The sequence below is a fragment of the Marmota monax genome, unplaced genomic scaffold (genome assembly GCF_021218885.2).
Source record: "Marmota monax isolate L192 unplaced genomic scaffold, Marmota_monax_Labrador192_F-V1.1 WCK01_AAM20220418_F8-fsc00011, whole genome shotgun sequence".
NCBI lineage: Eukaryota > Metazoa > Chordata > Mammalia > Rodentia > Sciuridae > Marmota > Marmota monax.
The window spans coordinates 17,116,720-17,144,451 of record NW_026693082.1 but is presented as its reverse complement, the minus strand read 5'-3'; the positions used below and the strand labels follow the sequence as shown (position 1 = coordinate 17,144,451).

Genomic DNA, 27,732 nt, shown 5'->3' with positions numbered 1-27,732 from the left:
TTTTTGGTGTTGCTGAGGATCAAACCCAGGGTTTGCACATACTAGGCAAGTGCTTTACTACTGAGCCCTTTCCTTGTTTAAATTTCACTTTAAGACAGGCTGACCTCAAACTTGCAGTTTTCCTCCCTTAGTCTCCCAAGTAGTTAGGATTACAGGTGTAAACCATCTTGGATCCCTAGTTTTATTAGTCATAATGGTATCCTTGATAGTTGGGCTTCCTCTGTTCTTCCACTTGTTATATTTGTGTCAGCTTCCTTCCATCACCTGCAGTTTCATTTCTGACAAGGCACTAAAGACTTTGGTTTATGATTCTTTTTTTTTTTTTTATACTGGGGATTAAAACCAGGAGTGCTTAACCACTAAGCCACATCCCCAGCCTTTTTTATGTTTTATTTTGAGTCAGGGTCTAAGTTGCTGAGAATCTTGCTAAATTGTTGAGGCTGGTTTTGAACTAAGATCCTCCTGCCTCAACCTCCTGAGCCACTGAGATTACAGGCGTGTGCTGCCACAGCTGGCTACCTTATGATTTTTGAGCCTCAATAATTTGTGATTGGATGTTCTTCCTATAAAGATTTTTCTGAAAAGAAGACCTATTGCTGAATTTTACTCTTGAGTTTAATTTGTAAGTCATGATTAGGTTACGGCAAAGGCAGAAATAATTTGGGCAGCTGTGAAATTAGGAGACTGGTTGAAAGAAAGCAACTTGAGAAATATGTGGTTTAGGGAATCATATCTGTTTCCAATTATTTTTGTCTACCATTTACGTCTAACAAACTTCAACTTTGCTTTATAAGCTTTTGTACTGATTTTCTATCATAAATAACAGAGATATACATTACCAGAGACTGTGGTGGAGTAACAACAGATTTGCTAAGAGCATTCTAAACCTCCTGTTTGCTGAGGAAATTGATTGTAGCATCAAGTTTCATAATGTAAAATCTACTAGGAGGAAATTTTCAAAAAGAAATTTAGAAAATTTTATTACCTTCCTAACACTGAAGAGATCAATATGGCACTGAATTTACTGTTTTTAAACAAAACGTCAAGATATAAAGAGATGAAAATATAGTACTAAAAATACTTGGATTTCTGGAATAGCAACAACCAAGTAAAAACACAATTGCCCACCAGCTTTTCCACAGAATTATACTTCAACAAATTTTAGGCCTTCTATTAGGCCTACTAAAGATGAAAAGTTATAAAAAATTTCATCAAAAACTTCATCATTTAAAATGCCTTAGTATATTTATCTAAACTATGAAATTGATCAAATGCAAAAATCTTTCAATGGATGAAGAGCTAAAATCTACCCAGGCACAGTGGTGCATGCCTGTAATTCCAGTGGCTCGGGAGACTAAAAGGAGGATCACAAATTCAAAGCTAGCCTCAACTTAGTGAGGCCCTAAGCAACTTAGCAAGACTGTGTCTCTAAATAAAATATAAAAAGGGCTGGGGATGTGGCACAGTGGTTAAGCACCCTTGGAGGTTCAATGTAGAGTTACCCACCACCCCCCAAAAAGCTAAACCTTACATGGACAAAAATGGGAAATATGGGGGCTGGGGTTGTGGCTCGGTGGTAGAGCACTCACCTTGCACGCATGAGACCCTGGGTTCGATTCTCAGCACCACATAAAAATAAATAAGTGAAATAAAGGTATTGTGTCCAACTAAAAAAAAAAAAAAGGGCAATATGTAGTATGCATATCACAGAATATAAAAGGAACTAAACATGGAAAAATAAACAGGACTTAGCTCCCAAAACTACGATGTGCCTAAGATTTGTTCTCAGGGATTTTAGGTGGACAGTCTTATGCATGTTCAGATTTCATACCAACACTTTAAATCCAGAAATCATTAAAACAAATGATTCTACCCTATCATCTGGGTAAACATATCAAATAGCAACTGTTCCTAGTTCCTGTTACTTTTCATAATTTCACAACACTTCTAGAAAGAACTTGAATTTCTTTGAGTTGCCAAATAGGGAGCTAAATGGAGAAGCTTGTCTTATCTTTTTTGTATAAAACAACAACAACAACAACAAATCCCAAGGAAGTCTAGTCACAATGTCTGAGGTTCCCTAAGTTCTTTTAAGATAAGGACTGGGACTGTTCTCTGTAATGGTCTTTATATTTCCCCACAGCTTGGTATCTAATAGGTTCAAATGAACTCAACTAGAATATTTAGAAAGCTTTAGTGTCAGTGAATAGACACTTGGAAAAACAAGAATTATAGTTGATTCAAAGATGGATGAGGATATGTTATAAAATTCATTCTGAAAGAGCTGACTCAAATAACAGACTACAGAAAAAAACCCTCATGGTATTTTCTATTTGAAGTTTACTTGGGTAATTCTACATTCAATGAGTTGAAAATATAGATCTATCTAGGACTACTAACTCATGGACAGTAACACAAAATTATACATTTAAGCAGAGTAAAATAACCTGGCCAAAATTGTAATATACATAATTTATTGATAAAAAAGTAATGCCAGAAGAGTGCTTAGCAATTAAAAACATTAACAGAATACAAGATCAGAACGAAGGTCACATAACTATAATTGGTATTAAATCTTTACTTACCTCATGATTTAGGAGTCAGGTAAAAGGCAGCAGACCAGGCACGTAAGTCACATGTAACTAGGACCTAAACACAGAAAGAAAGGTTTCTGGGTTTTGAATAACCCAACTGGAGGTGGTAGGCTCACTGAACTTGGATTCAAGGATTAAGGTAAAATGGCCTAAAGATCTTGCTATATTCATAAGACACATTCCCAGTGAGCTGGGGAATGAACCCAGGGCTTTGGGTATGCTAGGGAAAAATACTCTGCCACTGAGTTACATCCCCACCCCTTTTTATTTTATTTGGAAACAAGGTCTTGCTAAGTGCCCAAACCGGCCTTGAACTTGTGATCCTCCTGACTCAGCCTCCCAAGGTTTCTGGGTTTTGAATAAGATTTCTGAGTTTTGAATAAGGTTTCTGGGTTTGGAAGTGCAGATTAACTCTTTTTGTTTTCTTACATACAATAAAATCAACTAAAGATGTAGAGTAATGATGGGAGGCTGTTTTTTATAACAAACAATATCTGGGTAAACAAAGCAAGATATTTTGACTTTATAAATAGGAATTCTATAAAACAAAAGTTTTCACTCCTAGAAAGCCAATTTGCTTTCAATTACTTTAATTTTTTTTTTTTTTTTTTTTTGGTCTTTGTGTTTTTTGTTGGTTGAGCTAGGAATCAAACCCAGGGGTTTGCACATGCAAGGCAAGCGCTATACCATTAATCTACATCCCAGTTCTTGGTCATTTTTTAAGCTCTTGCAATTTAAGCAATGCCAACCGCCCCCCTCTCTCCCCACCCACACACATAACTTTTTTTTTTCCTTTGGCTATTAGTTTTCTTCAGAAGCAAGCTTGATTTATGGTGAGACAAAGTTTCAGACCTTAGAAAGAATTTTCAAGTGTGCTTCTCCATCAAAAATAGTTTTTTTTTTTTTTGTACTAGTACTGGAGTTAAACCCAGGCAGTGCCTTGTACATGCTAGGTAAGTGCTCTACCACTAAACTACATTCTCAGCTGTTTTATTATGAGAGAGGATCTTGCTAAGTTGCTAAGTTGCTGAGTCTGGCCTAGAACTTATGATCCTCCTGCCTCAGCCTCCCAATTTGCTAGGATTATAAATGTTTACCACCGTACCCAGAGCTCAAACACAAGTATTCAAAGAAGGAATGCCAATTATCTAAACCTTTTTTTGGCCATCTCCTGAAGTTTCTTGTTAAAACTTTTTTGAAATGTCACAGTTGCACTCTTGGAAAACTTGTCTTCCTGGTTTTCAAATTTCTGTTTATTATTACAGCTTCTCAGCTAGATTGCCAGATCTTTGTGCTACACTGTTTCTTGAAACTAGAGACCAACACACTTCCCCAAATTCAATTACTTGCCTTTCCATTTGAGAAATTAAAGCCATGTCAATTTTATAAAGTTTTAACTGACTGAATTATTTGAACCTTACGTTCTCAATTTCTCCTTTAGTTTAATACTTTGAAAGATCTTTGTTTTATTAAAGGAAAAGGTAAAGTTCAAGAGTATTAACACATTTTAGTCATCGACACTGATACAAGTGTAGGAATTTTTGTACAAGCACAAGCTTGAGATATGATATTCTAAGGAAAAAAGAATTTCAATTCAATTTTAGGAATATTTATTTAAGATTACATACCTAATAAAATCGTTTCTTTATACAAATGTATGTGTATATATATGTGTGTGTATGTAGTTTTTCATAAGGATTCATTGTCTTTAATAAAGAGCTTCAGTTAGTCAATAACTTCCAAATTTACTTCTCCTGAATTTTACGTTAGAATTCAGTTCTGTATATCCAGGAACGTTTAATCAAGGCATTTCAAACTGAATGCCTACATACCAGTTTAAATGTAACACGAAAATTGGATGAAGCTGGCATCTCAACTGTCCTTTTTCTTTTATTGAGACTACAATTTTCTTCCAGTACAGAAAGTATATAATTGTTATATCTTTCTTTTATCCAAACCATTATGATGTTCTACAGTTATTTCTTTTAAAATATGTAATTTATTCTTTTATCTCCATTCATATTGCCACTATTCCAGTCAGGTTTTCTTTACTTCTATGTTACTATAATAGTCACATGCCCAGTTTCTTTGGCCCCAGACTTTATTCTTAGAAGTTTCTACATATAGTTTTGCCACATTTAATTTCCAAAAAGTCAATTTCCATTATTTTGTAGTCAGAGGCTCTGATGGCTCCCTATTTCTTATTATTTCAAGACTAAAGTCCTCTAATTAGTCTTCAAGGCAAAGGCCCAATGACTTAGTTCTAACCTAGTTATCCAAATTCATGTAACCTTTGCCTCATTTCCTATGGCCCAGATCCCAGATTACTTTTTGGGGAATTTTGGCTTGAATACTAACCTTCAAATCAGGAAAATTCACAACTTGACAATTCAATGCAACTTGTTTTTTAAGCATGCAGGCCACAAATAACAAAATGACATTTTTTATCAACAGCAGAAACAACTGTATAAATTCCATGTAAGTCCCCAAAGTTACTTACAGTTTTGTGCTGAGGGGATCATTTCATGTGGCAGTTATTGCCCTCTACTAAAGTGAGTGTTGTAAGACCCTCTGCTCTACATATACTTCTGTTTTCTGCATCCAATCTCAGTCCCTTTGCCACATGGCCTAAGCAACAGTGGTTTAAGTCAGTTCTCACCTTTTTTTGGGCAGTTGTGGTATCAAAATTCACACCTGGAAAACAGTTCATAAAGCAAATCAAGATAGAAGAGAAACTGCTTTATCACAGAAACTGTTATTTGTTGGTTGAATTCCTGACTTTTGGCTAAATAGCAAATATAACAAACATGTCACCTACCCATAAAGCCAAACCAAAACCAACAATAGGCTTTTCAAAAAATATAATAAAGGATGAGGGTGTAACTCAGTGACAGAACACTTGCCTAGTGTTCCTGAGGTCTTGGGTTTGATTCAGTCAAGGGGATTGAACCTAGCTCCACAAAATATGTGATGTGTATATATATATCTTATATAAACATACACACATATAAAACATATGTTAAAAACTCTAAAGGTACATAAAAATAAATCCATATTCCAATACAAATATAACTTAAATGTTCTATCAAATAAATTCTACATATTTGATCCACAATTTTCATATATATATATATATGTGTGTGTGTGTGTGTGTGTGTGTGTGTGTGGTGAACTTGAACTCCTGCCTCAGCTGAGACTTCAGATATTCATTAAAGTTTTTGGGGGGAGTGGGTGGGTGGGGATTAAAACTTTTTAGCTACATCTCCAATCCCCTCCCCCTTTTTAAAAATTTGAGACAGTCTTCACTGATTTGTCTAGGTATTTGCCTAGGTTGACCTCAAACTTGCAATCTTTCTGCTCCAGCCTTAAAATGTATCTTTTTTAACTTAAAGACTTCATCTACTAACACTTCCTATCTTCTCAAGGACATACAAATAAAGGCCAATAGGTAATAATTCACAGTATTTCATATTTTATGGAAAGCTTAGAAATGATCAATTAGATTATTCAAGGTCCTCAAGTGGGATATCCAAATACCATACTCCTGATTATTCATTCCCTTGCCCATAGGTTTCAGGCTTTGGTTATTGTTTTGAGGTGCTGAGGCTTAAAATCAGAGCCTAGGATGTGCTGGGCAAGCACTCTATCACTGAGCAATACTCCCAGTCTAGTTTCTGGCTTTGGTTCAAAAACAAAAAACAAAACAAAAACAAAAGGAAAAAGACACTTTAAGGTATTTATGACTTGAAGCATGAATATTAGTAGGCAGGACAGAACATGAGTAACCCTGGTTAAGTGATGTAGTAAAAGTTGGAGAACTCCTACAGTACCAAAAAAGAATCTAGGTATTTTTGTATCTAGCTAGCTGGTATTCAGCCTTTCTAGAAAATACTATTTTACTATAAATGGCATTACTGCTGATTTTTAGCAATCAATGTTTATTTATCAAGCACCCACTATGTTCAAGACACTATGCAAAGTTTCTAGAGTATTATAGTAAGAATACGACAGTCATTTTCATAAGGCAGTATGTATTAATTGTTCTAAGTACAGAAGCGCAAAAGGGAGAAATAGCATTTTGGCTAAAGAAGAAAAGAGAATTGGGAAAATTTAATGTAGGAGGTAGATGGCATAAGAAGATTTAGCCAACTGAAGATGAAGGAAAGGACCTTTTAGGAGAAAATAACTTGAGCTAAGGCTTGGATGAAAATCAGAGAGAGGTTTGGAAAAGGCTCATTTCTCTTTGGCTTAACAACTATTGTAATTAGATCACAGACATTCCTATAGTGGTAATTTATCAAAAAAGATCCTGGATAGAATTTTGGCTATGCAACCATTTCCCCTCAATATTTCTTACCTGATTTGGTAAGAGCCACAGACTTCCTAAATCGTTTAGGGTAAACTTGTATTTTTTAAGCCTGTTTCCTTTCAATTATTTCTTACAGGCTTTTTTTCTTCTTCTTCTTCTTCTTCAAAGCATCATATCTTGGCTCTTGAGGGGCTGCAGGCAATCTGAATACTTGTTTTCTTTGATTAGAAATGAGATCACCTTATGAAAAGGAAGGAAAATAATCTCAAACATGGTTATATTAATTTCCCTACCTGTCCCGAAAGCCTACTCTATTCCTTCAGTCTATTGTATGTACTTTACTTCTTCCTACCTGATCACTCCTTGGCTCATGTTATTTTATGTACTTGAAAGTCTATCATTCCTTCAATTCACCTAATCAATCCCATCCACTTTTTAAGCCCAACTCATCCTTTACCTTCTCTAAGAAGTCTTCTCTCAGTCTAAGTCCACATTTCTTTTGAGTTTCTACTATACTTCTAAATTGCAAGATAGTTTACATTTTATTGTTCTCTAGTTGTTGCTTATATGTTAGTACAACATTCTCACCTAGGCGAAAAGTTATTTGCCAGTAGGCACCATCTTTATGTTCTATAGTGAAGTACTGGGCATAGAATATGTCCTTAATAATGAAGATTATCTCACTTGAAAAATGCAAACAGAAAACAAGACATTTAAAAAAAATAGTTTCTTAATTGTAGATAGACACAATACCTTTATATTTATTTATTTATTTTTATGTGGTGCTGAGGATTGAACCCAGTGTCTCACACAACCTAGGCCTGTGCTCTACCACTAGCGAAAACCCCAGCCCCCAAATAAGATATTTTAAAGTAGTATTTTAATAATTATTTTGATGAAACTATATTCTCAGAATTTTAAACCTCAAATTATCACATTAAATAAATTTATATATGAATAACTGACCTACTCTATCACTTATAATAACAGCCATGACCTAACCAGTTTTTTTTTTTTTTTTAATGGTACCAAGATTGAACCCAGGGGTGCTTTATCATTGAGCCCTATCCCCAGTCCTTTAAAAAAAAAAAAAAATATATATATATATATATATATATACACACACACACACACACACACACACACACAATGTATATAGTTGTAGATGGACAAAATATCTTTATTTTATTTATTTATCTTTTTGTGGTACTGAGGATGAAGCTCAGTGCCTCACACATGCAAGGCAAGCACTCTATCTCTGAGCTACAACCCCAGCACCCCCAGCCCTTTTTGAGACAGGGTCTTGGGTCTTGTCAAGTCACCCTTGCTGGCTTAAATTTGTGTTCTTCCTTACTTAGCTTCCAGAGTTCCTGGGATTAGAGGCATTGGCATTGTACACTGCTCAGTAGTTTTTCTTGATAACCCAATCCTCCCTGACTCAAACCATTTCTGATAGAAGAAATTTATTGCTTACAACCAATAAGTTATAATTGAAAAGGGTTATAATTTGAATCCTTTAAAGTATATATCTTCCAAATAAGCAGTGAAATTATGAATACAATATAATTTCACTCACTTTGGAGTAAAGTGAAATTTGGCTTGATAAAGGCTGGAATTCTTCAAATTGAATCAATAGTTAACCTGAATTAGTCACTTGCATTTTTTTCCCCAGTATTTGATATTGAACATAGCAGCACTCTACCACTGAGCCACACCCCAAGCCCCATTTCTTTTTTTGAGACAGGGTCTTACCAAGTTGCCCAGCCTGGCCTAGTAACTTGCATTCTACATTTTTTTAAAAGTATATTTTAACAAAAAAATGCGGGATGGGATTTAGCTCAGTGGTACAGTGCTTGTGTAGGATACATGAAGCAATGGTTCAATCTCTAGCATCACGGAAGAAAGAAAAACATGTTAAACACCCTTGGCACTACCGAGCTTAAAACACATTTAGCACAATTCTTAAACTCCTATGTCTATAGCATATTACATAATACTTCACAAGACTTGATAAGATCTTTATAAGGTTTATTGATATTTAGCATACTGCTTAAGAAAATATACTAAAATATTGCAATTTTTATTGTTTTAGAAAATTGAATATTGATTTTAAACTTAAATAAATTATTCAGTAAGCCACATTTCTTCAATTATATGATTTGTTTGACAAAATTTTCAAATGTTTATTTCTTACTATTTTTTCATATTATGTTGCCTCTCCAAATTCTAGTGGGGGAAGTTTTCCTTTTTGTTAAGGAAACCTGGTCATGAAGTCAAGGTGTCAACATGACAAAGGGTAAGAAAAACAAATGTAGATTTTTCTTCTTTAATGGACAACTTAAATATAATTTCCATAATTTTATTGTAATACTGAATTTTCCAAATATAAGATTTCACTTTCCCCTTTTTTAGTGCCAGGGATTGAACCTAGGGGTACTTAATCACTGAGCCCCATACCCATCCCTTTTTACATTTTATTTTAAGACAGGGTGTTGCTAAGTTGCTTAGGCTTCACTAAATTGAACTGGCAATCCTCCTACCTCAACCTCCCTAGCCACTGGGATTGTAGGTGTGCGCCACAGCACCTGGCTCTCCTTTGCTTTTGTAAATCATGTCAGTGTACTATTTGCAAAACTGATATACTAGAGGAGGTTGATTCTCTTCTAGGATTATAAAAACTTGGGACATGACAGTCAAGTTCAGTCTCTCACTGGAAAATATAGGATTAGAGAAAGAAATTTTCTTGCAAAGGGCCTCACAACTAACCAACAGCAGAAATAATTTTCAAGTATTTGAACATGGTCATACTTAACTTCTTTGGGATAGGAACAGTGTTACCTTCTATTTACATTCTCATTCCCTTGGAAGAGTTATCAAGCTATCTAAATATTTCTTTAGCATAATACTCATAAATGACTTTTATTGTACTGCATTAGAACTGTTTATATTCTTTATTTTCATAGCTTCTAAGCCACTGACTTTTCATACACGCTATCTTAATAAAATGACATTGAAGAGACAAGAAAAGTGCCTCTGAACGAAGTGACTTGTTAGATGAGTTGAACAGCTGTACACACATTACTGAATGAGAAGCAATGAAAGTAACTAAGACTTTAAAAGAGGACAACTAACGGAAAATAACTTATGTCTAGAATCAATCTAATGGAACTTTTTTCACTTATTTTGCATATTATTCTCAATTCTTTAATGAATCCTAATTCCAAGTTATTTCTTTAAAACTTTTCTATATTAAAGCATTTTCCCCCTAATAGAAATAAGTAACAGAATCAGATTATTGCTGGTACTGGCACATTCCTGTAATCCCAGTCACTCAGGAAGGTGAGGCACGAGGATTCCAAGTTTGAGGTCAGCCTCGGCAATTTAGTGACATTGTATCAAATTTAAAAATAAAAAGGGCTGTGGGGATATGGCTCAGTAGTAACATGCCCCTGGATTCAATCCCAGTACTGCAAAAAACAAAACAGTGAACTTTTTTTTTTTTTTGTACCAGAAATTGAACCCAGGCACTTAACTACATTCCCAACCCTATTTTATATTTTATTTAGAGACAGGGTCTTGCTAAGTTGCTGAGACTGGCTTTGAACTCATGATCCTCCTGCCTCAGTCTCCCTAGCTGCTGGGATTAACAGGTATGTGCCAGCATTCCCATCTTGAATTTTCAAAATTATTCTTATCATCTTCTTGTGTGTGTGTGTGTTGGGAGGGTTACAGGGATTGAATCCAGGGGCACTTTACCACTGGGTTACAGCCTTTTTTGAAACAGGGTTTTGCTAAAATGCCCAGGCTGGCCTCCAACTTGTGTTCCTCCTGCCTCAGCCTCTCTAGCTGCTGGGATTACAGATGTGTGCCACCTTGCCCAGCTTGAATTTTCAAAATTCTTCTTCTTTTTTTTTTTTTTTTAGAGAGAGAATTTTAATATTTATTTTTTAGTTTTCGGCGGACACAACATCTTTGTTTGTATGTGGTGCTGAGGATCGAACCCGGGCTGCACGCATGCCAGGCAAGCGCGCTACTGCTTGAGCTACATCCCCAGCCCGATTCTTCTTCTTCTTCTTTTTTTTTTTTTGTACTGGGGATTGAACTCAGGAGCATTAGACCAGTGAGCTGCACCCGCAGCCCTATTTTGTATGTTATTTAGAGACAGGGTCTCTAAATAGGACTGGGTCTCAGTTTGTTTCTTAGCACCTCGCTATTGCTGAGGTGATCCTCCTGTCTCAGCCTCCTGAGTTGCTGGAAAAAATAATTATTCTTATAATCATCTTCGTGTGTATGTGTATGTGTGGGGAAGGGTTTAAAGGGATTGAATCCAGGGCACTTAACCATTTTACATCCTTTTTTGAAATATGGTTTTGCTGAATTGCCTAGGATGCCCTCAAATTTGTGGTCCTCCTGCCTCAGCCTCCCAGGAAGCTTGGATTACAGGTGTACACAACATCATCTGGCTTCATTTCACTATTTCTATGAGAAATCTCTTCAACTATGAGAAGTTGAATACAAAAATACTGTATATTTAAACACCTTTAAAACAGAGGCTGTAAGACTATGATAGTTGGTAAAAATTTAAAAAATTCTTACTTACCTTTAGAAGTTGCTATGTTAAATTAGATTAAATCACTCAATATGAATTAGATAATAATAGCTATCAGATATATTTTCAGTTTAACATTTTCCTTATATATGGAAGGATATGTTAATTTAAAATCAGTAGATACCAATTACATTTTATACACAAATGGAAAATTATGAAAATTTAAGGAGCATAATTTCATTTAAAAATTATAAGATAGGACATGAAACAAGATAAAAAGCAATCTTAGCTAAATAAAGGAGTTCTCAACTACTTTAGGCCTCTCTATGTCTAATATTTATGCAGGTTTAGATTGAGGACAAAATTATGAGATGATCTCATCAGCCATTCTTCTACCTCCTTTGACAAGTCTTGGGATAAATTCTATTATGCAATTATCTATCTAAAGCAAATTAAGTGTAGACACAGTGCCATGAGTTGTCTTGATGTCAAAATCTTTTTCTATTTTAACAAAACCTTAGGCTTCTAATTTTCTAAAAATTAGGTTACCGAGTGCTATCCAACAGTGAGCACTTAGTTTTAGAAAACTATAGAACTTAGTTTAAAAAAAAGATAAAAAATTACCATCCAAATATTTTACTAATAGCTAGCTAGATCATGCCTGATTTCACAAGAATTAAGTATGAAGAGCGACAGAGGCCACGATGTGAAATCAACTCAAGGGTTTACATACAAACAGGGTTAAAGTTGGAGCTTCAGTTAATACATTTGTGTCTTTAAACCAAAGCAGAGTCAAGAAACCAGATGGTTTCAAAATGCAAGTCAAAGCATCTGAATTCTATGGATGTATGTAGGCAGGCAGAGTTAAGTCTAGAAAATCAGCAAGAACACAAATACAGTGCTAGGAAAAGGGGTCATACTCATACTCTATAATCCTGTTGGGAGAAAGTGAAAACTGTTTATTGATCAGGCAGAAACACACAGGAAGCTATAATCTACTGTTCTGATTAGATTCTTACCCAAAAGTCAATGTGAATTCATCAGTCTAAGCAAGCTTGATTTGGATTCTGAAGCACTCTTAAACAAGGGTAAAGAAGCCATAGGGTCACCTGGGTGCAGTGGTGCATGCTTGTAAACCCAGCAGTTTGGGAGGCTGAGGCAGGAGGACCACAAGTTCCAGGTCATCCTAAGTAATTTAGCAAAACACTGTATCAAAATTACAAAAAAAAAAAAAAAAAAAAAAAAGGGCTGGGAATGTAGCTCAGTGGTAAAATACCCCCGGGTTCAATCCCCAGTACAAAAATAAATAAGTAAATAAATATAAAATTACAACAGATATAATTTGTTATCTAGGAAGTAAATAAGCTTCATGAAATTTATTCGTTATCTCAATGAAAAATGACCCTTACAAAGACTTGTTTCACACACATAAAACAATATTGCTTGACATGCACCATTTCATATTTCTCATTTTTTCTGATCTTTCAATAAAACTGTTGGTGACCTATAAACTTGACTTACATGAGCACTGTGGAATTCCACCAAAACAACATAAGTTTCTGGCTACCTGACCAATGAGTTGCTTTTGAGTATCCATACTAATAGTGACATCTAAGCATTCTATTAAATAAGGGAACTAAGATACTGCTGAGTGTTATGTGAGGTTAACAGCTCTATTTACTACACTAGTCATTAAATAAACTAAGGTAAGATAGTTTGCACCCAGGTGACCCTATGGTTTCTTTACCCTTGTTTAAGAGTGCTTCAGAATCAAAAAAAAAAAAAAAAAAAAAAAAAAAAAAAAAAAAATAAAGGCCAGGAGAGAAATATGGTAGAACATAATCACAACATGTAACAAGCAGTAAGTAGACCTTCTAAGTGTGATAATGCAGAAAAGGGAGCTATTTTGTTTGTTTGTACAGGGGAACACATTGCTCTTCTGAAATAATACCTAAGAAAAATTCTACAGAATGCAATAGGAATTTGCTATATTCCTTGGAATTACTGAGACAGAATGAGATTAGTAATGATTAATCCTTTCTGATCCTTTAAATTGACATAAAACAATATGGTATATCTAAGAAATAAGGTATATCTAAGGTAAGTTTACAATTTAAATGGATTGTCTGTACCCTTTTAGTTTCAAAGGTCTATTTTCTCTACTAGATTTTGGTGAATTTCCAAAAAGGGACAGTATGTTCAAGTGAGATGATATTGGTTTGGTGTATTAATTAAAAACAACAAACTATGACCTATAGATTGTATACACTTATTCTTGACAGTTGAACAAAGGTAGTTTCTTACAGGTGGACTATGCGATTACATGGCAAGATCTAACTGAATTCATTTATCTGAATGTATAGCCATGAACCACAAATACATATGAAGGACATGGACCTATATATATAGACCATCCCTAATGCTACTGAAATATTCTTCTAAATGTACTTCCTTGGCAATGGGTCATACAATATTTAAAACTCGTGCTTGGTTTAATATTTCCACAACCTATTTTAAAAAGTTGTATGCTGGGCAAGGTAGCATACGCTCATAATCCCAGTGATTTGGCTAGGCTAAGGCAGGAGGGTCACAAGTTCTAGGCCAGACTCAGCAACTTAGTGAGACATAAATAAAAAATAAAATAAAAATAAAAAGAGCTGGAGATGTAGCTCAGTGGTAGAACACCTGGGGTTCAATTCCCAGGAATAAAAATTTCAGTGTTACTAGTCTCTAATACTTTTTTTCTTTTTTATAAAAAGTTCTGGAAAGTCAATCTCACTACCTCCATTGATTTCTCTTGCAATCAAAGCAGTCAGTAAAGTATGCAAACATGTGGGCTATTATGATTGGGATAAAGTAAGACGACTTAAAACTCAAAGCACTTTGGAAACTAAAAGTGCTACCTAAAGGCAGGCATCAATATCATTTTGTGCAGTTTACAGCTTTTTATGCAGTTGCGTCCCTTTCCTCTTGTTGGCTGTGAGACAGAAGCTGCAATGTAAATCAGGAGACCTCAAACTCTACAAACCCCTTGAGCCTGAATCCCAGCTCCCCCACTTACTAGTTATGTGATGCTGGCCTGCATTTCCCCGTGACCAAACTTCTTACCTATGACAGATAGTAATACAGCTCTCTCATTGGGTAGTTGTGAGAAATAAGTTAACAAATGTAGTGTTTCTGATAAAGGAACATATTAGCAGTTATTTCTATTACTAGTAGTTGTACCTAAGGCTTGAGTAGTTTTCAACACATTTTTGAAAAAACAACCTTATCAGGTAGGTATTGAAAAGTTTTGAGTCATTTTCACTAAAACAACACTCAAACAGTAAAAATTTACTGGCCTATTTCCCAGAGGAGCAAAATAATATTAACATGTGTCAGGGCTGATGTTCATTAAATGTGTTTACAATTCTATCGAGAATCTCATAATTTTGAAGAGTAGCAAGGTAAGTTCTTGAACTATAAAACTATGGAGCCTGCACTTAAAAATGTCATAAAAATTATGCTCAACTGAGATATAACATTATTTAAGTCTCAACAATGTGTTAGTCTGAAGACTGGCAAAGACAGAATGACTATTTCCTGCTGGAAACTAGACCCATCACCCATGGCCAATTTCAGATTTGAGACTGATCTTCCCAGGAACACTCCATTTAACGACTGAGCACCTATTATGTGCCTACTAGGTTGAGAAAAGTTCCAACTGAATTTAACCTCTGGAATATTTTACGGGGGGAAAAAAAATCCAAGAGGGGCAATCCTAAACAGAGGCTATGGCTTCTTCTTCTTTTTTTGGGTACCTGGGATTGAATTTAGGATTCAGGGGCACTGGACCACTGAGCCACATCCCAGCCCTATTTTGTATTTTAATTTAGAGACAGGGTCTCAATTGAGTTCCTAAGCACCTCAATGTTTTTGAGGCTGGTTTTGAACTCACAATCCTCCTGTCTCAGCCTCCTGAGCCATTGGGATTATAGGTGTTCGCACCTGGTGGCTTCACAGTCTTATTAATGTCTAAACATCTTAAAATAAAGTGTGCCCCACTGACAAAACTATGATTCAACAATTTTGGTGGAACTGATTCCTTCCCTCTAAGCTAACTCAAATTCTTTACCTTTATTTTCCTTGGAAGTCTGAAGAGGAAAGTTACTGTTTAATGATCCAGTTCTACAATGGGATTCCCAACCACCCCCAAGGAAACCTTTTTGAAGACAAATACTAAATTTTAAAAGCTTTTGGAAATATTTAAAAATTATGTTCTTAGCACAATATTTTCATATATCTCAAATAAATGTTGTTTCCAGAAATCCTGAACTTGTGACTACCTAAGTGTCAGTTATGCACATCTCCAGTAAAAATTGTTTGAAAAAATCCAATTTTTCTTATCATTTTTTTTAGTTAAAAAAATTGTGCTTTAGGTATTTGGGGGTGTAGCTCACTGGCAGAGTGATTGTTTAGCATGTTTGAAGTCTTGGGTTGAATCCCCAGCATTCCAACCAAACCAAACCACCCATAAAAATAAGTAAAATCCTTTAGGACAAATGTTCTACATTTTTCAAGAAAAGTATTTCTCCCAGTCAATGTTCTTTTGCATTTCAAAAGATGTCCTTTCAATCTTACTGTTTTTCCTATTTCATTAATATTAAGGTTAAGGACACTTCCATAATGTCTACTCCATAACTGGCAGAAAACTTATAGAGTTTATATTTGCCTCCGTCAAAATTAAAACCCTTTTGCCCTCTAGTGCAATAAATAACCAAATTTCAAGATTTTTTTTGAAAAAAGCTTTTTAGTACTTTCAGTCACTACTTATATTTGAATAACTCCTATGTTTATTAGCAAATAGTAAGTTTAACCTGAATAAATGAAACTTTCATGATAATTTTGAAAAATTTGAAATCTACTTATAGACTCCAAATTAAATACTCCAACTTGATTATACAGAAACTAAGTATCCTTGAAAATAAGAGTACACTGTAGGAATTTTACTTAATAATTCCTCCTAAGAGAACTATGTAGAACTTTCTAGAAAGAACAAGTCATTCATTTTTAAAGCTCAAATTTCTTGAATTTTAGAGGCATCTAAACACATTAGAACCACCAATTCAAAAATGATATCGAGGGACTGCAGTTGTAGCTCAGTGATAGAGGACTCACCTAGCATGTGTGAGGCACTGGGTTTGATCCTCAGCACCACATAAAAATAAAATAAAGATGTTGTGTCCACTGAGAACTAAGAAATAAATATTAAAAAAATTCTCTTAAAAAATAGAGGTATTGTGTCCATTTACAACTAAAAATATAAATAAAAATATTTTTAAAAATGATATTGATGACAGTGTTGTAACTATTATGGACCACTAAACTTTATTTTTTTTCTTTTAAATTAAAGGATGCAATGCCCACTAAAATGCATACAGAAGTAGAATAACAGAGGATCTGACTGAAATCTGCATTACAGGTTTGTTTTTTGATAAACACCCCTCTTTCCATAGTCAGACTTTTAGACTTCTGAATAAGTTTATTAACTCAGTTGTTTTTCAAGTTAAGAGTTTTTAAATTACAAAATATTAAGTGAGAAAAATGGGTTGACACAATTTTTACTTACATTCTAAATGGGTCATATTGTGAGAAAAACATGTTCACTATTAATAAGTCAAACATTCACTACACCATTTATTAATTTACAGTTTATAACCTTCCCTCCCCTGCTCCCAAAGTACTGGGGATGGATCCAGGGGAGCTTTACCCGTGAGGTACATCCTCAGCCTTCAAATGTTTAGACAGGGTATAAGTTGTTGATCCTTCTGTTTTGGCCTTCAGTAGCTGGGATTACAGGTGTGTGACACCATGCCTGACTCAACCATTTTAAAGTTGAAATATACATAATTGATTGTCATTACCACTGAGAAATGTTTTTTGAAAAACCAAATGAGAATCCCACAATTCTAGAACATTTTGATGAAAACTGATGATTATGGAGGTACAAAAGAAACTCAAAATATACAGGCGTTAGATTTCTTGCAACAAATTCTGAGCAGTACATTTCATTAACTTCTCCCACTCTTCCTATTTAAAACCTTTCAGCGAGTGACCTTCCTTGTCTCAAAACGCTTTTCAAATCATGGGAAGGTACTCTTGGGATTGATATGCGCGTTCTTATAAAATGTACTTTTCATATCCTCACATTTATTAAAATAGTAAGAAAAAAATAATTTTAGTTGCACACAGTGGTGCACATCTGTAATCCCAGTGGCTCAGGAGGCCAAGGAAGGAGAATCGTAAGTTCAAGGCCAGTCTCAGCAACATGGCAAGATCTTGTCTCAAAATATAAAAAAAAATATAAAATAACAAGTGCTTATAACAAGTAGTAAAGCACCCTTGGGGTTCAATTCCCAGTACTGTTACAAAACAAAAACAAGATATTACTTCTAATTTGAAACACTTTTATATTATAATATGATGGAACAGTTAGTGGTATTTTATTCAAATTTGCAGAAAAATTTGAACCAGAAGCATATTTCCAAATTTTTTTGTACACGCTTTTTCTTATCCCTGGCACAGGAATAGATTTATATTCTCTATAGTTTATTAACACGGTTTCAGAATTAAAATGTGTTTACCTACACATTTTTTTAATACTTACCTTAGAAGTTTTAGGGGCTGGAGGAGAAGGGGATATTTTTGATATTTCTTTGAGGACTGAGAACACAGGGGTGGTTAACCACTGTGCCACATCCTCAGCCTTTTTTGTATTTATTTTGATACAGGGTCTAAGTTGTTGAAGCTGGCATCAAACTTGCAATCCTCCTACCTTAGCCTCCCCCAAGTCACTGGGGTTACTGGTGTATGCCACCATGCCTCCTAGATGAAGTTGATTTCAAATTATCTGATTTTAACATTATCTGTTCAGTTCCTCTATTTTAAGTTCTAAAGTTCCTGAGCATAGTATTATTCCCTTTTATAGATATCCAAAGGAAGTAATTGTGTGGTGGTAAGGTCCTTTAAATAACTTTTTATTTTTAAGGAATTCTCTCTCCCTTTGGGAAAAACAAAAAGCAAAAACAAAAAAACTTTCTACATCACAAAAACCATATGTGCTTATTTATAATCAAACATTAATATCCTTCCACCCCAATAAATTTATCTCTTACCCGAGGAACCAGTGATAAATGTAGCATATATTTTATTTTAGTGAGTCTGTTCACATTATATGATAACCTTTATCCTCTGTGAACAACTTTTTAGCTCATTAAATATTCACCTACATTATTTTAAACAGATATACAGTATTCTATTCAGCATGTTATTTTAGCAGCCTTTTATTACTGGGCGCTTAAATACATTTTCCCAATCTTTTAAGAACACTATAAAAATACATGGAATACTTTTTACAAGAACATATTTATTAAGCTAAGATCATAAACATATTATAGCCGGCTCACACATAACTAACACACAAAGAGAAAAAACTATATCAACTTTATCACTTGTCAAAATAAATCAGTATATTAACTTTGTGACCTAATATTTAGGCAGGTGTTTTGAAGTTGTCTTAGTCCATCTGCTTGTCTTCATTTTGTTTCTTAAATTTTTATTCATATTGTTAGTACATTTAAAAGGTTAACATGTACAAATAAACGAGGCACAATTAATGACAGAAGTGTTATAGTCCTTAGGTACAATAAGGAACAGAAAAAGGTTAAGTTACAAATATAAAGCTGGATGCAATGGTATATGCTGGTAATCCCAGCTACTTGGAGGCTGAGGCAGGAGGATCTCAATTTCAAGGACTACCGGGGCAACAGTGCTATAATGTCTCAAAAAACACAAAACTAAAACTATAGACATAAATTGTGCATACTATGAGAAGAATGGCTAATGCCAGATTGTGAAAAGTCAAGAAATACTTGACATACATGAGAGATTTAACATTTAAAAAAGGTACCAGAATAAGCTGGGGAAAAACTAACGTAGTATAATGGCATTAAAAAAAAGGCACAGAAGAAAAATGAATGGATTAGAATTAGTTCATTTGAAGAAAAAGTTAATTTAGAAAACACTGAGGTAAGATCATGAGATACCAAGCTAAGAAGTTTGAATTTTATAATACAGGAAGAGGTGTTTTAGCAGGTTAAACTAGTGGTATATACTAACGATGATGAAATTGTTAGACTGAAATAATTAGAGGCAAAGAATTTCTCAGCTGAAAAGGTGTTGAAGAAAATAAGTGAGAAATAATAAAGTACTTAATGGCAGTAGCAATTCTAAGGCTGGATGAATCAAAGATGACTGTGATTTGTTTGGGTAGATGACAAATATGGACAAATTTAATGTCCCTTGGATCCATTAGCTTTGACTCCAGATAAACTGATGAAATGGAAAATAATTTCAGTGTCATCAAAGCACAATTCATTAAATCCTGATAACCATACACATACCTATTAACCATGCACTTAAACATTTTGTTTGTACTCTAAATGGTCTCAGATGTAGGTTACAATCTTGAATCATATTCATAAGAATGTTCTGTCCAATCTGCAAAAATTCAATAGGCAGAGGCACATACAACTATCAAAGTTGTCTCGAAAGAATTATGAAAAACTGAATTTTAAGATTAAATGGTACTAGGGATTGAACCCAGGAGTGCTCAACTGAGCCACATCCCCAACCTTTTTTTTTTTGTATTTTATTTAGAGACAGGGTCTTGCTGTGTTGCTTTGGGCCTTGCTGAGTTTCTGAGGCTGGCTTTTGTACTCACAATCCTCCTGCCTTAGCACCTGAGCTGCTGGGATTACAGGCATTGTCCACCACACCTGGCTTTTAAGTTAGAATCTTGAACAGATGTAAGATCTGACTTTTATAAACTTTTTGATGCTATTAGCTACTATTCCCTACCTTGGCTCATAATCACATAATACTTTCTTGCTGTTTCTTTACCCACAAAAAATTCATCAGCTTCAAGACCTTTGTTGCTTGTTATTTCATCAGCTTGAATGGTCTTTCCTGGAGATCATTTTATATTGTTTAAATGTTATCTCTGGGAGATATCTTCTTACATATTATTTAAAACAGACTTCTCCAGATTTCCAAACACCTTTATTGCATCATTCCCATCTTCCCTGCTTTATTTTCTTCATAGAACTTATAACTGTCTGACAAATCACATAAAGTGCTACAAATTTTCTATTCCATTAACTATCAGCTATCCTCAAGATTTTAAGTTTTCTAAGGGCTGAAATTTGTTTTGTTTTGTGATCATCTTTAGCACCCAAATAGTAGAATAAATTTGTACAGCTATGTCAGTATTCCAAACCTACTTAACTATTTTTACTGTTGTTTTCCAATATTAGCATTCTGACACTTCCAGAAAATACATGGAAACATAAAAACCGACATAAACCTCTGAAGACTAAGTTAAAAATTACAATTTCTCTTTAAGAAATGATGTACTTGATATTGTGTGCATGTACAAATATGTAACAACAAATTCCATCAGTATGTACAACTATAAATAAAAAAATGTGGGGAAATGAAAAAAGAAATGATGCACTTAAACTTTCTCTATTTACACTATGGAACAGCAAAATCTAGACAAACTTCATTGTTTCATACTAATGTGGAATTTTATTTTATTTTATTTTTGGTACCAGAGATTGGAGTCACATCCCCAGCCCCCTTTTAAAAATCTCTTTATTTTGAGGCAGGGTACTGCTAAATTGCTTAGGGCCTTACTAAGTTACTGAAGCTGGCTTTGAACTGAAGATCTTCTTGCCACTGGGATTATAGGCATGTGCTACCATGCTCAGTTCTAATGTTGTATTTTTTAAAACTTTATTTATTTATATGTGGTGCTGAGGATCGAACCCAGGCCTTGCATGTGCGAGGCGAACGCTCTACGGCTGAGCCCCAGCCCTATAATGTTGTATTTTAAACTGATCAAGTATAAGCATTCTCAAATATCATTTGGAAATAAACTATGGGATGAGATACAGTTTCCATCTCTTTCTAAAGAGATTGGTTTTTTTTTTTTTTATAAAAAAAGTTTTTAGTTGTAGATGGACACAATACCTTTATTTATTTCTATATGGTGCTGAGGATTGAACCCAGTGCCTCACATGTGCCAGGCAAGCACTTGACCACTGAGCCACATCCCCAGCCCTATTTTGTATTTTATTTTGAGACAGGTCTCACTGAGTTGCCTCCCAAATTGCTAAGAACATCCATGCTAAGTATATAAAAGAAACTTGTAAGTTACAAAAGATACATAGCATACATTTAGTAGTAAGCTAATCAGGTCAAGGAACATTTAGTATAAAAATAACTTAAAATTTTTTCTTGTTTTGGTCTGGAGGTGTAGTTTAGTGATTCAATACTTGTTTAGCATGCCAAAGGTTCTGGGTTGATCCCCATAAAATACATGCATACAGAAAGAAAAAGAAATCAGATTTTCAGCAGAATATCTCAAAAATCTGATGCTATGTATAAGATTGCTATAAATAATAAGATTCTTTGGGAAGTTTATATCTTTTCAAAATATAAAAGTCCTATCATATGAACACAATATTCAAAGTCCTACAGAATTAGGGAGGATCTGAAGTTATCAATGTGCTAACCTAAGTGCAATATTCATGAAGTTTCTGCATGATTTCCATGTATTAATAATAAATAAATAAACCCAAGTAAAAATTATAAATGTTGCATTTAATTTCAGCACAATAAAAATAAAAACCAGCAACTAAGTAGTCATCTTACACAGTAATCATAACTTAAAAGATTTAAACATTCATTTTATCAAAATATTTTTCATTGCATACAGCCTCAAAAAATATTAGAGGGCTGGATTGTAGCTGAGTGGTAGTGTGTTTGCCTAGTATGAGGCACTGGGCTTGATTATGAACAATGTAAAAAAGTAAAAAGAGGAAAAGGGAAAAAAAGAGAAAGAATAGAAATATCTGGATTATATTTTATAAAATAAACAAGGTGAGAACCTTAGTGCTGGTGAGGGAGTTAGTTCTGCATTAAAAGGGTTCAAGCTATTAGTAACAAGTTATAAAAAAAAAATCCTTTGATAAAAGTAAGAAAATAAAACTTTTTAGTAGATAGGAATATACTGATGATCTCTTACTTCTTCTCTCAGATATGTGATATATCTAAATACTTACTATTGCCAAATCTATCTCAAAAATTTAGGACAATAATTTTTTTCCTTTTTGATAATACTCAATGAGAAACAACACTTAGAATAAAACATTTTCCATGAGGAAGGGATAGTAATATCCACCTGCAAAAGGAAAAGAAATTTTTGATTTAAAATGTCAACTTCTAAACAAATATATACATGAACTTACAGATAAAGTATAATCTTGTAAATCCAAGTATGGCTAACATGTGAATATTATTAGTAATGCTACTCAGTGGCTTAAAAACACTTATAACTATAATAACAGAAGGAAAAAAAGGCAAAATTTGTCTTAAAGATGAGAGTTTTGTCTTAAAGACTTTGCCTTCAAATTAGAATGAAAACAGAAGGATTTTACTCATTGACTACAATTCCTCAAAACCTGAAATACTTTTAGGATTTTAAAAATAGATAATTATTATTGGAAGTAATTCACTAAGAACTGCTTTTATTGTATATTTATTGTCTGGTTAAAATGGAAAGGGTAAAATGTTCCTTGAAGAAAAAACACAGAATTATGATACATTGCATAGTTACTTGAATTATACTAAACATCATTTTTAAATGACTTCAAATATAACAAACAGAAATATAAGGTAAAGAGTATTTTCCTTTAAATCTTAATTATAGTATTTTGACTTATTTACACAGTTATAAATTAATAACTAAATTACAATTTGGTCTTACTCTGAAGTTAAATATTGGATATAAAAATGTACAGAAGATCTTCACATTTTCAACTCGTCAAAAATCTTCAGCTAAGGATTTAAGAAAACATTTTAGTAAAAACAAGAAAAAACAGTCGTTTATTATAAAGTTAAAGACATGGATTTGAATTCTAATCTGTCATTTGCTGCTAATTAATTTGTTTCCTTAGCTACCCAATGAATAGACTGATAGCATCTATAAAGTTGTTCCTACCTTTCAAGTTATGATTAGTGCATTTTGAAACTTAAATGTTCAGGAATTTAGTTTACATTTTTGATGTTTTTCCCCCTTCAAATTAATAATGAAATATTTAGAAGCATTACTAAAACTTATTTTAGGGGTGTGTGTGTGTGTGTGTGTGTGTATTTGATACTGGGGACTGAATATCGGGCTGTTGAGTATGCCAAGCAAGACTTCTACCCCTGAGCTATATCCCTAGTCCAATAAACTTTATTTGTGAGATAAGCAAATAGCTAACATAATTTTTAATCAAGGGAAAAAACAATATTTGGCCTATCTTATGTCCATCAAAAAAAATTTCTCTGATGCTCCCTAAAAGCTTTATTTATTTATTGGTACCAGGGATTGAACTCAGGGGTGCTTAACTACTGAGCCACATCTCCATCCGTTTTTAATGTTTTATTTAGAGACAGGGCCTCACTAAATTAATGAGGCTGACTTTGAACCCACGATCCTCCAGCCTCCCAAACTACTGGGATTATAGATGTGCCACTATGCCCAGCACTGCTTAAACTCTTTTGAAAGAATTTTTTTTTCCCCCAGTACCAGGGTTCAAACCCAGGTCCATGCCTACAAGCCAAACCCTTAGCCCTCAGGAAACTATTGATGCCATTTAACACAATTATTAAATTGCAACTAAAGCCAGCATTCCTTGTCTGTGGGGTCTGCATCTGTGGATTCAACCAACCATGGATTAAAAATATTTTGGGGAAATAATATATCTCCATGAATTTTTCTCTTCGTCTCTTGTCATTCCCTAGACAATAAAACTATTTACATATACACTGTATTAGGTATTTTAAGTAATATAGAGATGATTTAAAGTATACAGGGGAATATGCACAGATTATATGCAAGATACTGTACTATTTTATATAAAATAATTGAGCATCTGCAGATTTTGGTATTCACAGGGGTCCTGGATCCAATTCCTAATGGATACTAAGGGTCAATAGTATACTATTTTAATAGAATTAATGCATGTAGAAAGTTATTAATATTTTTACAGAATCACATTAATCAATATTATCAATAATGAAAACATTATCACTAAAACTATAAAAAAAAAAAAACACAATTGTAGAGTATGGCCAACCTTACTTCAGCAGCACAGTTAATACTGGAGATAATTTTAGAATCTTAACGCCAATATTTACGTGCTGCTAAGGCACTGTTGACATTACTGTCATAAGAGCTATAAATAGAAAGAAATATATTTTCTTCGGAAGATCAGATCCTTGTATTTTTGAGGCAGCACAATATGGCCTGCACCTTTTCAAAATCCACAAACCATTATGTGCTGCTACTTTACTCCAAGGTTTTTTTTTTTTTTTTTTTAGACAAAAACAAAAACCACACATTAGCACCTAAAGAATAAAAAAAAAAGAATCCTTTTAGAAGAGAATACATTTTAAAAATCCATGTTTAAAGAATAAAACATTTGTATTATGTGCATAATTAGTTGTTTTTAAAAGCTTTTAAGTAGAATAAAGTTTATTTCTACATCAAAATTTCAATAAAATCCTTCTATATGCCCAACACAGTGCTGTAATAGGAAACACAAAGATGATAATAGAAAAAGAAATGGATTTTCTTTTTTAACTGTGCCAACTTAATAAGGAAATACAGGTAAATATTCAGTAAAACTTCTCAATGTATTCTATACATTAAGTTCTTTTTTTTCGGTACTGGGAATTGAACCCAAGGGCACTTAACAACTGAGTCACATTCCCAGCCAGTTTTTTATTTTGAGACAGGGTCTTGCTAAGTTGCTTAAGGACTCTCTAAATTGTTGAGACTGGCTTAGACTTGCAGTCCTTTTTTTTTTTTTTTTCAGTCTCCCAATTCTCTGGGATTATAGGCATGAGTCACCCTGGCTCCTATTTTTTCCTTTTATAAGCCAAACAGTTAATTTGTAAAAATTGATCTTCACCTTGATAAGAGCAGAATTTACAAATAGCATTTTGTTCCTTGTAGTATATCTTTCAAAAGACATGTTTATCAGGGTAGATAAGACTTCATGTCAAGAGAAAAACATGAAATGACATGCAAAGAGCTCAGTTTCAATAAACTTAAGCTAGAAAAATACAAATTCACTTCCAAAGAAAAAGGCCAGGAGTCACATAAAATACCTAATACTAAATACAGTAAAAATATACAAAGCCCCAAATAAATCAAATTCTCCCTTAACATTAGTTTTAAAAAATGTTAAATATTAATTCTCAATATTTATTGCCATATTAAAATAATTATTCTGAGTTATATATCATTTGATATAACGATCACCTAAAATATGAAGCCTTGGAGATGTATTAACTTGGTATCCAGAAAGGAGATATGAAACAAGAAATACTGTAGCTGTTGCTACCTATGCCTTACCTATCTCTACTCCATTCACCAGGCAAGGAAGCATATGCCCAAAGAGTTTCCACTTAGATCTAAGAATTACTTCTCCAAAGATACCAAAAAACCATCACTATCTCAATCCTCAATAACCATTTTCCCCTCAATTTTCTCTTTAAAATGACTATGCTTGTAAAGCTACACTATTTCTATTACAGAATAAGGTTTATGTGTACAACCACAGCAGTGATTTGTCCCTCCATTATAATATTTAGTTCTTTTTACAAAGCACTGTCAAAAATTCCATGTTTTGTATTTTCCTCATTGTCAAAAAAGTAAATCTAACTAATCCCATAACTAAGAAACTAGTGCTTCACATATTTCTATTTTTGTCTCAAGTTTCTGTACATTTAAAAAATATAACCAAAATACATCTATTCCCAATGACTTGCAACAAATATTTACATTTATCAATCACATAAAGGAAATTTATGCTTCCCTCATACCCATTTTCCAGATAAAAATTTAAACATATTTTCAAATATTATGTATACATAACTTTTTTTCATTAAACAAATATTTTATTGAATATCTACCATGTGCCAGGCACTGCCCTAGTTGGTTATACTAGTTTACCAAAATATAGTCTCCTCTCAGTGTTGGCTAACCTTGTGAGATGGTCTCAATAAACAAACAAATAAATAAAATAAAAGGGATAGGGATGTGGCTCAATGGTAAAGCATCTCTGGGTTCAACTCCCAGGATAAAAACAACAAAAACCCAACAAGAAAAAGAGTTTAAAGTCATTTATTAAAGTATAAGGCACAAAATCATGAAATAAGTGAAAAATTGTTCTTCAAGACAAGAGACTGCTTTTTGTCTCCATACAGTATATATATACATTAAATGATCACTCAAAAATCAAGAATCAATTGGGTCATTTTAATTCCAATTCTTTTTTGCGTGTGTGCAAAGTCCATATTCCATATATATTCAATTAACCCAAAAGCACCAAAATTGAAAGAAATAAATATAAATGTTCATGTTAATGTCAATGTTTTATAAGCTTTAAAAAATATTTCACCGTAAGAATGTTCTCACTACTTTTTAAAACTGTGGTTAAATACACATCAAAGTTACCAATTTAACTATTTAAAGGTACATGATTCTGGGGCTGGGATTGTGGCTCAGCGGCAGAGTGCTTGTCTCACACATATAAGGTACTGGGTTCGATCCTCAGCACCACATAAAAATAAATAAAATAAAGGTATTGTGTTCATTTACAACTAAAAAAAATTTGCATAATTCTGTGGCATTAAGAACACTCATGCCAGATGTGGGTGGCATATGCCTGTAATCCCAGTGGCTCAGGAGACTGAGGCCCTAAAAAACTTAGCAAGACCCTGTCTCAAAATAAAAAGGACTGGAAATGTGGCTCAGTGGTTAAGTGCCCCTGGGTTCAATCCCTGTTACCTCCCACCCAAACCAAACAAACAAACAAAAAAAAACAATTACATTACTGTGCAGTCACTGTCACCCTCCATCTCCAAAACTTTTTCATATTCCCCAATACTATGTCCATTAAACACTAACTGTCCATCACTCCTGACTCTTAGCCCCAAGAAATCTTCATTCTACTCCTATCTCTATGAATTTGACTATTCTAAGTATTTCATATAATTGGAATATAGTATTTGTCCTTTTATATGTGGGATTTTATACTTCATATAACTTTTTCAAGGTTCATCTATGTTGAAGCATGTATCAGAATCTTTCCTTTTTATAGCATTCCATTTTATGTATATGC

At 33.8% G+C, this 27,732-nt stretch overlaps 1 long non-coding RNA gene across 18 annotated transcripts in view; it reads right to left on the bottom strand.

The window, feature by feature from the left end:
• Positions 1-27,732, bottom strand: part of LOC124099156 (uncharacterized) — a 125,361-nt gene that overhangs the window by 56,602 nt on the left and 41,027 nt on the right. For 10 of the 18 annotated variants that reach the window (XR_009227760.1, XR_009227748.1, XR_009227763.1 and 7 more), the window contains 4 exons: positions 6,952-7,143; positions 5,254-5,288; positions 2,586-2,649; positions 840-1,667 (listed from right to left, as the gene is read on the bottom strand). This is a non-coding gene — a long non-coding RNA (uncharacterized LOC124099156). Of the gene's footprint in view, positions 1-839; positions 1,668-2,585; positions 2,650-5,253; positions 5,289-6,951; positions 7,144-22,617; positions 22,737-23,321; positions 23,393-27,732 lie in introns of all 18 variants that reach the window. The other 8 variants (XR_009227757.1, XR_009227755.1, XR_009227756.1 and 5 more) reach the window with 4 other exon arrangements.